At 39.2% G+C, this 10,135-nt stretch overlaps 1 long non-coding RNA gene across 2 annotated transcripts; it reads left to right on the top strand.

Annotated features, from left to right (window-relative positions):
- Nucleotides 1–1,552: 1,552 nt before the first annotated feature.
- LOC135555104 (uncharacterized) lies at nucleotides 1,553–9,100 on the top strand. Of its 2 annotated transcripts, XR_010457828.1 has the most exons (4): nucleotides 1,553–1,648; nucleotides 3,345–3,438; nucleotides 5,288–5,342; nucleotides 8,179–9,100. It is a non-coding gene; the product is annotated as an uncharacterized LOC135555104 (long non-coding RNA). The 2 variants fall into 2 exon arrangements; XR_010457827.1 differs by lacking the exon at nucleotides 5,288–5,342.
- The last annotated feature ends 1,035 nt before the right edge of the window (nucleotides 9,101–10,135 follow it).

The following is a 10,135-nucleotide window of genomic DNA, read 5'->3' as shown; positions in this document are numbered from 1 at the left end:
TGCAGCTGTACATAGTCCATCGGTATATAGCCCACCCAATTTACCTACCTCATCCCCATACTGTTTTTATTTATTTACTTTTCTTCTCTTTTGCACACCAGTATCTCTATCTGCACATGACCATCTGATCATTTATCACTCCAGTGTTAATCTGCAAAATTGTAATTATTCGCCTACCTCCTCATGCCTTTTGCACACAATGTATATAGACTCTTTTTCTACTGTGTTATTGACTTGTTTATTGTTTACTCCATGTGTAACTCTATGTTGTTGTCTGTTCACACTGCTATGCTTTATCTTGGCCAGGTCACAGTTGTAAATGAGAACTTGTTCTCAACTAGCCTACCTGGTTAAATAAAGGTGAAAAAATACAAAATTAAATAAGGAGAGTGACGGGATGCTACATCAGATGACCTGGCCTCCACAATCACCTGACCTCAACCCAATTGAGATTTTTTGGGATGAGTTGGATCGTAGAATGATGGACAAGCACCATATGTGGGAACTCCTTCAAGACCGTTTTTAATAGCATTCCAGGTGAAGCTGGTTGAGAGAATACCAGTGTGCAAAGGTGTCTACTTTGAAGAATCTCAAATATAGGTCCGGAAAAAAGTTTATCACTTATTTTGGGTACTACATGATTCCATGTGTTATTTCATCGTTTGATGTCTTCACTATTATAATACAATGTAGATAACAGTAAAATATATATATATATATATATTGAATGAGTAGGTGTGTCCAATCTTTTGACTGGAACAGTATGTCACTTCAATTGGGGAAACATTTAGCACACTGGCATTCTTGTATGTGTCACGCCCTGGTCTTAGTATTTTGTGTTTTCTTCATTTATTTGGTCAGGCCAGGGTGTGGCATGGGTTTTTGTATGTGGTGTGTTTTGTATTGGGGGTTTTTCACATGTATTGGGATGGTAGCTTCGTGGGGTGTTCTAGGTGAATCTATGGCTGTCTGAAGTGGTTCTCAATCAGAGGCAGGTGTTGATCGTTGTCTCTGATTGGGAACCATATTTAGGCAGCCCTATTCTTTGAGTGTGTCGTGGGTGATTGTCCTTATGTCCTTGTTCTATGTTAATTTACACAAGTATAGGCTGTTTCGGTTTTCGGTACGTTTATTGTTTTGTAGTGTTTGTGTTTAGTGTGTTTGGTCATTAAACATGAATCGTAATCTACACGCCGCATTTTGGTCCGACTCTCCTTCCCACAACAAAAGCAGTAACAGTATGCTCCACAATGTTTTCAATGGATCTTACTCGAAATGATCCATTGAAAACATATCAGTCTGCTGGAAATAATTTATCCAACACAGTAATTTTCTCTATGCAGCTGAAACACCACACAGCGTGCTAACAACACTCTTTCTGAATGAAACATTTAACAACAGCTGTTATAGTGTAGTCTCTCTGACATCATAACATGTGCCATGGTAACAATTGTCTCCTGCTGTTCCATTGGAGAGTGCTTCCTTCGTCATGCGAATCTGTTTAACGGATGAAGAGCACTCATCTGCAAGGCTAAAGTGGATCATTACCTCATTGCTGCAGAAGTCCAGAGCAGAGGGGTGCAGAGAATATTGCAAATCAGACTGATACAATCACTCTATAACTGGAAGTAGCAGTCAATTTCTGAAGGTATGACTGCCATTTTAAGAATTTGCACTTCAATACAAAAAGGTAAACTCTGCAAGTAAGCAGGAGTGGGCATGAGCTTTGTTTGAATAACAAGGGAACTCGGTAGCGGAGATACAATATGTAAGAGGAGGCTATAAACTTCCAGAGCACCCGATGCCTGCTGAACTCAGCTGCAACTCGCTGTGCAGACTGGCTGCATACCCAGAGGACACAGCCTGTTTTCCTATGACTCGTGTCTTAATATTTTAGTGTAGCAACAAAGCTGTGTTAGTATTGTGCAGTGATGTTGCAACCTGAGACCTAAAGTACTTTGGTCTTGGACCAATACACCTTGGCTGTTATGGGTCAATGATTTCGCTCCATCATGAGTACCATGTAGTTTTATGTACTGTAAATAGGTTTAGGAAACTGAGTTGTTGGACCCAATATTTCAAACATATTGTAGATTATATTGGCAAAAGTCAACTCACTGTGGTATATCTCACCTGCAGAGAAAGAGGAGGTTTACGAATGGTTGTATTCCCATAACACGGTACTGAATTCTCCAGTCTTATGGCATACAGTTGAAGTCGGAAGTTTACATACACCTTAGCCAAATACATTTAAACTCAGTTTTTTTTACAATTCCTGACATTTAATCCTATATTAATCATATTTGAAATAACTTGTAGAAATTGCACTTTATATGACACTGTCATGAAGCATTATGTCCATCCTGTGACACTTTACTTGGACTAAGAAAATACACTTTATGTCACTTTACTCAAACGAAAGGAAACTTCTTGGCAGGAAAAAATGCATTTGAAAAAATGTGAGTTTTGACACTTATATAGGTGTCATAACCAGCCATAAAACAACACAATATATGTCACAACAGGTGTAAATATATGGATCATGACTGTGTTATAACCATTGTTAGGGTCTGAAAAACAGAGTAAAACTCACGGACGACTAGTAAAGCTCAAACCAAGTTTAGTCACCCAATGGGTCAAACAGCAGCAAAAAAAAGACATGTTTCCACCAAGACAAATATTTATACCCTCATATTAGGTGGTCTATTCCTTGCACATCTAGACAGCCAATACATCTCTGTTACTAGACAGGAAGCTAAGTGATGTGTGTAATGTGTGTAAAACTGTTCCTTCTCACTTCATCTGATTTGACCTGACCGCAGCCCACATTCCTCACTCCCTAATCCACGGCTATCCAACCTTATCATTGACCGCAACCAAGTGATTGCCTTTTTGCTGACTCTAACTTCCATACCTCTAGTTCTTATGCACACTTCAATGACCCCACCATATACATTCCTTATACATCTAATCATTACTTCTAGTATAGAAGTATTTCAAGCTAAAAATCCAACACAATATTATGATAGATTATGACAATTTATCTCAGCTCTTATGACATATTATGCAATAAAATGTTATGATGCTGAGTGCCAAGTAAAGTGTTAAAGATACCTTTTACTGTTATATGTAACAGGGCTGCTCTAGTATATAATTACTAATATATATTCATGGAGAATGAATACTAATTGACAGAATGAATGCATTTCTAAACATTTATACCATGAACATGGGGATACTTATCTGTTTGTTAGGCCTACAGTTGAAGTCGGAAGTTTAAGTACACCTTAGACAAATACATTTAACTGTGTAGTGTGTTATGTTATTGTTTTTTGTCTTCCCAGTCAAATCCTGTCTTGCACTGGTCAAGCCTCTGAACACCTCAACTCATGCCTCATACCCTCATTCAATCACTGCTGTGATCCTTTCCCACATGGTGTAAGTAGCCCTCTCATTCCCATTCCACATCATATTGTAATATAAATGTATTTATAAAATGCTTTGGGTAAAAATCATTTGTCGATTTTCTTAACACACTTTGTCTTCTCTGTGCATTACGTGCCTATACCATGGGTCTCCCAAGCTCCTCAATTTTTCAAGTCACCAGCCTCCACTGGTGCATACTTATTAGTAACTGGAAAAAGCAATTTCACAAATGTATCAAGCACAGCATCTGGTTCCTCCACATTACACACCATAGACCAGCAAATATTCTGTACATCATCAACATAGGAATCACAACAAGAACTTATTGTATGACCTCTTATACACTACAGTCCATTGTGAAAGTTCAGACCCCTTCCCTTTTTCCAAATGTTGTTACTTTATAGTCTTATTATAAAAGGGATCAAATATCTTTTTCCCTCATCAATCTACACATAATAACCCATAATGAAAAAGCAAAAACAGATTTTTAGAAATTGTTGAAAATGTATTAAAAAAAATCAAAAGACAGAAATACCTTATTTACATAAGTATTCAGACCCTTTGCTATGAGACTCGAAATTGAGCTCAGGTGCATCCTGTTTCCATTGACCATCCTTGAGATGTTTCTACAACTTGGTTGGAGTCCACCTGCGTTAAATTCAATTGATTGGACATGATTTGGAAAGGCACACAAGGATGACAGTACATATCAGAGCAAAAACCAAGCCATGAGGTTGAATTAATTGTCCATAGAGCTCCAAGACGGGATTGAGTCGATGCACAGATCTGGAGAAAGTTACCAAAAAATATTTGCAGCATTGAATGTCCCCAAGAACACCGTGGCCTCCATCATTCTTAAAATGGAACCACCAAGTCTCTTCCTAGAGCTGGTCGCCCGGCCAAATTGGTCATTCTGACAGAACTCCAGAGTTTCCTCTGTTTAGATGGGAGAACCTTCCAGAAGGACAACCATCTCTGCAGCACTCCACCAATTAGGCCTTTATGGTACTGGTCAGCCTGAAGCCATTCCTCAGTAAAAGGCACATGACAGCACGCTTGGAGTTTGGCAAAAGGCACCTAAAGGACTCTTAGAGTATAAGAAAAAAGATTCTCTGGTCTAAATGCCAAGCATCATGTCTGAAGGAAACCTGGCACCATCCCTAAGGTAAAGCATGGTGGTGGCAAAAATAAAAATAAAATATGTTTAATGCATGGTGGTGGCAGCATCATGCTGCGGGGATATATTTCAGTGGCAGGGACTGAGAGACCAGTCAGGGTCGAGGGAAAATCAACGGAGCATAGTACCGAAAGATCCTTGAAAAAAACCTACTCCAGAGCACTCAGGATCTCAGACTATGGCGAAGGTTCACCGTCCAACAGGACAACAACCCTAAGCACACAGCCAAGACAATGCAGGAGTGGCTTCGGTACAAGTCTCTGAATATCCTTGAGTTGCCCGGACTTGAACGCGATCCAACATCTCTGGAGAGACCTGAACATAGCTGTTCAGCGACACTGCCCAGCCAGCCTGACAGAGCTTGAGAGGATCTGCAGAGAAGAATGGGAGAAACTCCACAAATACAGGTGTGCCAAACTTGGAGCATAACATCCAAGAAATCCTGAGGCTATAATCACTGCCAAAGTTGCTTCAGCAAAGTACTGAGTAAAGGATCTGAATATAGCTTGTGTACGTTTCCTACTTGTTTGCTAAGAGTAGCCACTGTAGTCCTTTGTAAGCAAAACGTGTATACATTAAAAGTCTGTGCCATCCACATTGTCCAGGAATATAGCAAAATTAACACAGCTCCTGTAGTGTTGAAAACATTTGTTAGCATCCTCCACTTGTCTCTCTTCTTGACAGGAATTCTCAACTTTTCCGAGAGAGAATTACTCAGCTATCAAAACGTCAGGCCAAGGTCAGCATACACCAAGCACACAATTCATTCTCATCTAATTGATTGTGTCAATAAAGCTAATTATCATTAGGAAAGGAAAGGCCATATTTGGAATGGTGGAAGTATTCTGATTCTGTGTTCAGGAGAGATATACAGTATAGAGAGCAATAGTAATGGCGTCTTTTTGAAGGGACTAACACCGCTATGGTTCGTTGGACAAAGCCCATCATAAAATTAATGGAGTTTTTGGATAAATGCTGAAAATAAGGTCTGTGGTAAACAGAGGCATTGGGGATATTATACTTTTTTTGTTTGAGATCATCTTCATCAGCTAACATCCCTTTCTGTGAATTAGAAGCATTTATGTAATCAGAAAAAGCACATAAAGTACATAAAGGCTTCATTCATTATGCATAATGGTCATGTAAACCAACTGATATTACCTCATAGAACAAAATGTGTAAGATCTCCTAAGACTGTAATCTCAGACAATATTTTCGGTGTTTATCCCAAAACCCTATTCTTTCCTTATTCATTTTCCACATATGATTGGCTGAACAAACCAGAGGTAACTCATTTCCAGGTTTTAGGACTACAAGCTGGCAAGCTCTATTGAACCTATCTTCCTTGAAATGCTTTCAGTCTGGTTTATAGAGCTATATGGACATAATTATAATGTTTGTATGTAGAAAAAAGTTCTCAGAATGGAAAGAACTCTCTCTAAGTGGTTGTATTACCCCAGTACCTAAAACACACCAATTCGGTAAAACACTTAAACAAATGCAACATTTTACTATTTGTCTTGTGTTAAAGGTCTGATGAACAAAACGTGTGGTTATGTGTCAGAAAATGGAAAGAGCAGTGAAGAAAGCGTTTGTCACAGCCAGTGAGGAGACATTATTCCAGAGACAGGGACATGGAATCAGCCACATGATTTTTCTCATTCTCTGTTGGATAACTATCTCATGTGGGATCTATTGAATGTGCCCCAAGGGAGCAGTGAAATAACATGTTTCAGGGACTGTGTGTGCAGGTGCATTCTGTAGGCCTTTGTGTGGGTGTGGGTATGTTTGTGCGTGTGGCTTGCAACATTTGAGACAACGTGTTTGAACAGCACTAGGGTCAATATGACATGAGGCTTCTTCATTGAGAAAATAATGGAAAAAGAAGATCAAGCTCTGTTTTTTGTTTAATTAATCACCTTTTGAATTTACCATAAGATGTCTCTCAGCACAGAAGGATTTCAGCAGGCTTTTCTGCTTCATTTGCAACCCTACTCTCATTTTTGGCAAGCTTATCAGTTTTTGGCCATGTCGAGAGTTCATTAATTTTATAGATTCTCTAGTAATAGACTTTATATTTATGATAAGAGGACGCATTTAGTTTCTGAAAGCTGGAGTGAATGGTGATTGGAAAGACAGAACTCAACAGATGCTTTGCACAGCTGTTACTGTCGTGTATAATTTTTTTCTATTCATATTGAATGCAATATCCATTTCTACTCTTCCCTACATAAAAAGTTCAAACGCCATGTATTTGTTTCAACAACACCATGAGTAGTTCAAAGTATACAAGGGCTACACATGGTGTGATGAGAAGGGAGCATTACCAACAGTAGCTCCAAGTATTTTGATTTTGTTGAGATGTCTGAATGTTACTGTAGGTTAAGATTATAAACAAAATACTTGGATGAAAGCATGACCTTTAGACAGTTGTGCATACTGATCATTCAGTAACGGCAAGATGACCATAGATCCACGGCCACAGTTGAGTCAAATGTCAAAGCAATAAAAAATAACTACACATTGATCAGTAAAACATAGCTATCCATCCATCTAGCCTCTGGTCATCCATCCATCTCTCTGAAGCTATGATGGACGGACACAGTCACGTTTAATCAAAGGATGAAATATTAACACTGGAGATGGATTTGGTTTCAATTCACCATCCCACACCTTCAAGTCTTCAATACAGCCAAGACTGAATAGTAAGGTGGAAAGTCACACCGGAAGTCATACGAGACTGGAAAATATATTATATTTCTGTGCAAAACAGATTAATTACATTTCTATATTACTGTTTTTTAAAACTTATTCTGGATCGGTGGGTCCCCTGAGGGACGGTTGAGCTAATGTAGGCTAATTCAATTAGCATGAGGTTGTAAGTAACAAGAAAATTTCCCAGGACATAGACATATCTGATATTGGCAGAAAGCATAACCTCTTGTTAATCTAACTGCACTGTCCAATTTACAGTAGCTATTACAGTGAAATAATACCATGCTATTGTTTGAGGAGAGTGCACAGTTCAGAATACATTATTAATAAACAAATTATGCACATTTGGGCAGTCTTGATACAACATTTTGAACAGAAATGCAATAGCTCATTGGATCAGTCTAAAACTTTGCATACACTGCTGCCACCTAGTGGCCAACATTTTAAAATAATACACTATGGTTTTCTCTTTCATTTAAAAGATAATGGTACCAAAAAAAGAGTTGTTTTCTTCTTTGTATTATCTTTTACCAGATTGAATGTGTCATATTCTCCTACATTCCATTCACATTTCCAAAAACTTCAAAGTGTTTGCTTTCAACTGGTAACAAGACAATGCATATCCTTGCTTCAGGGCCTGAGCTGCAGGCAGTTAGATTTTTGGGTATGTCATTTTAGGCAAAAAAAAAATTAAAAAGGGGGCCGATCCTTAATCCAGTCCCCGGGTATAGTCTACTCCTCTCGACTGAATACACACAATGCACGAAAACGCAATGACCTTAGAACAAACACAAGAGGAAGGCAGCTAATACTTTCAGAGTGGATCTTCATCAAACACAATGTGTGTGTGTGTGTTTCAGACTCTCACTCTCAGGATGAGTCTAGGAGCTGCCCCATGGAGGCTAGCCTATTGTTTCCAGAGTACGCTAGCTTGTGATTTTCCCAGCACAATACATCACACTGGGCAAGGACATGAAAAGGCCTTCTGATCTACGACTGCTTCCTTCAAGGTCTTTACACAGCGCTGAAACAGAGCCATGCCTTTAGAAACGGAGATCCATCAATATTTCCTGTTGATTGAGAACACAATTCTGTTTGTCGCACAATCCAAGGAGCACATATTGATGAGTGTTCCAGTGGTTCTGTCTTTGTCAGGAGGACATGGTGATGGGGATTGTAATGAGCGAGTGTCACACTGCTCAAACAATTCAATCAGCATGCATAACAACTCACTCAGGTTCTCATCAATTCATGTCCACTACATTACACAGTGATGAAAACAAAAGTGTGTGTGCGCTCATGTGCATTGTGTTTGTGTGTGTGTGCGCGTGTGTGATGTGAATATGCCCACATTTTTGATTATGAATGTGTTTTGTGTGTCAGTGATTTTGCATGACTGTGTTTTTCAATATTCATGCATGTGTGTCTTAGTGTGTAAAGTAGAAAATCCATTAAGGGGAAACAAGACTCAGCGGCACAAACAGGAAACAGGAGAGGAACAGAGCGCCTCAAGCTCAGAACGCTTACATTAGTGGACCTGTTTAATGGAGGCAAGTCCACCGGGACGGACCACTGTATTCTTCTCCAAATGATTTGTAAAAGACAGCATGATTTTCTTACCAATGTAGTTTCAGTTGGTCTTTTGTCAAAGTGGGTAGGGCATGGGTAAAGGTAGCCAGGGACATTTTGAGGACACTGTATGACCAACAGTATAGTGTATGTATATTGGGGCTGTGTTTATTATTATTGATATCAAGTGGTTGTGGACTTAATGTGCTTATTGGTCACGACTTTGCCTGGATATTATCACAATTTGAGTTTAACCTTTTGGAACTCTAGGGCGCAATTTCATTTTTGGATGAAAAACGTTCCCGTTTTAAACAAGATATTTTGTCACAAAAAGATGCTCGACTATGCATATAATTGCTACTGTTCGAAAGAAAACACTCTGACGTGTCCAGAAATACAAAGATCTTCTCTGTGCGTGCCCTTTAACGTGAGCTTCAGGCAAAACCAAGATGAGATGGCATCCAGGAAATGACAAGGATTTTTGAGGCTCTGTTTGTCATGATCTCCTTATATGGCTGTGAACGCAAGAGGAATGAGTCTGCCCTTTCTGTCGTTTCCCCAAGGTGTCTGCAGCATTGTGACGTATTTGTAGGCAGATCATTGGAAGATTGACCATAAGAGACCACATTTACCACGTGTCCGCCCGGTGTCCTGCGCCGAAATTGGTGCGCAAAAGTCACCTGCCAGTATTTTTCCAAACAATACAGAGAGTAAAGCAAGCTTCCACGAACTGCATGTCAATGAAGAGATATGTGAAAAAACACCTTGAGGACTGATTCCAAACAACGTTTGCCATGTTTCGGTCGATATTATGTAGTTAATCCGGAAAAAGTTTTACGTTGTAGGTGACTGCATTTTCGGTTCGTTTCAGTAGCCAGGCGCAATGTAGAAAACGGAACGATTTCTCCTACACACAGACGCTTTCAGGAAACACTGCGCATTTGGTGTGTAACTGAGAGTCTCCTCATTGAAAACATCAGAAGCTCTTCAAAGGTAAATGATTTTATTTATTTGGTTATCTGGTTTTTGTGAAAATGTTGCGTGCTACATGTTATTCAAAATGCATTGCTAGCTTTGCATACTCTTACACAAATTAGTCAATTTCTATGGTTCAAAAGCATATTTTGAAAATCTGAGATGACAGTGTTGATAAGAAAAGGCTAAGCTTGAGAGCAGATGCATTATTTTCATTTTATTTGCGATTTTCAGAAATCGTTAACGTTACATTATGCTAATGAGCTTCAGGCT

This window comes from Oncorhynchus masou, chromosome 15 (genome assembly GCF_036934945.1).
Source record: "Oncorhynchus masou masou isolate Uvic2021 chromosome 15, UVic_Omas_1.1, whole genome shotgun sequence".
Lineage (NCBI taxonomy): Eukaryota > Metazoa > Chordata > Actinopteri > Salmoniformes > Salmonidae > Oncorhynchus > Oncorhynchus masou.
This window is presented reverse-complemented; position numbering and strand designations above follow the sequence as displayed.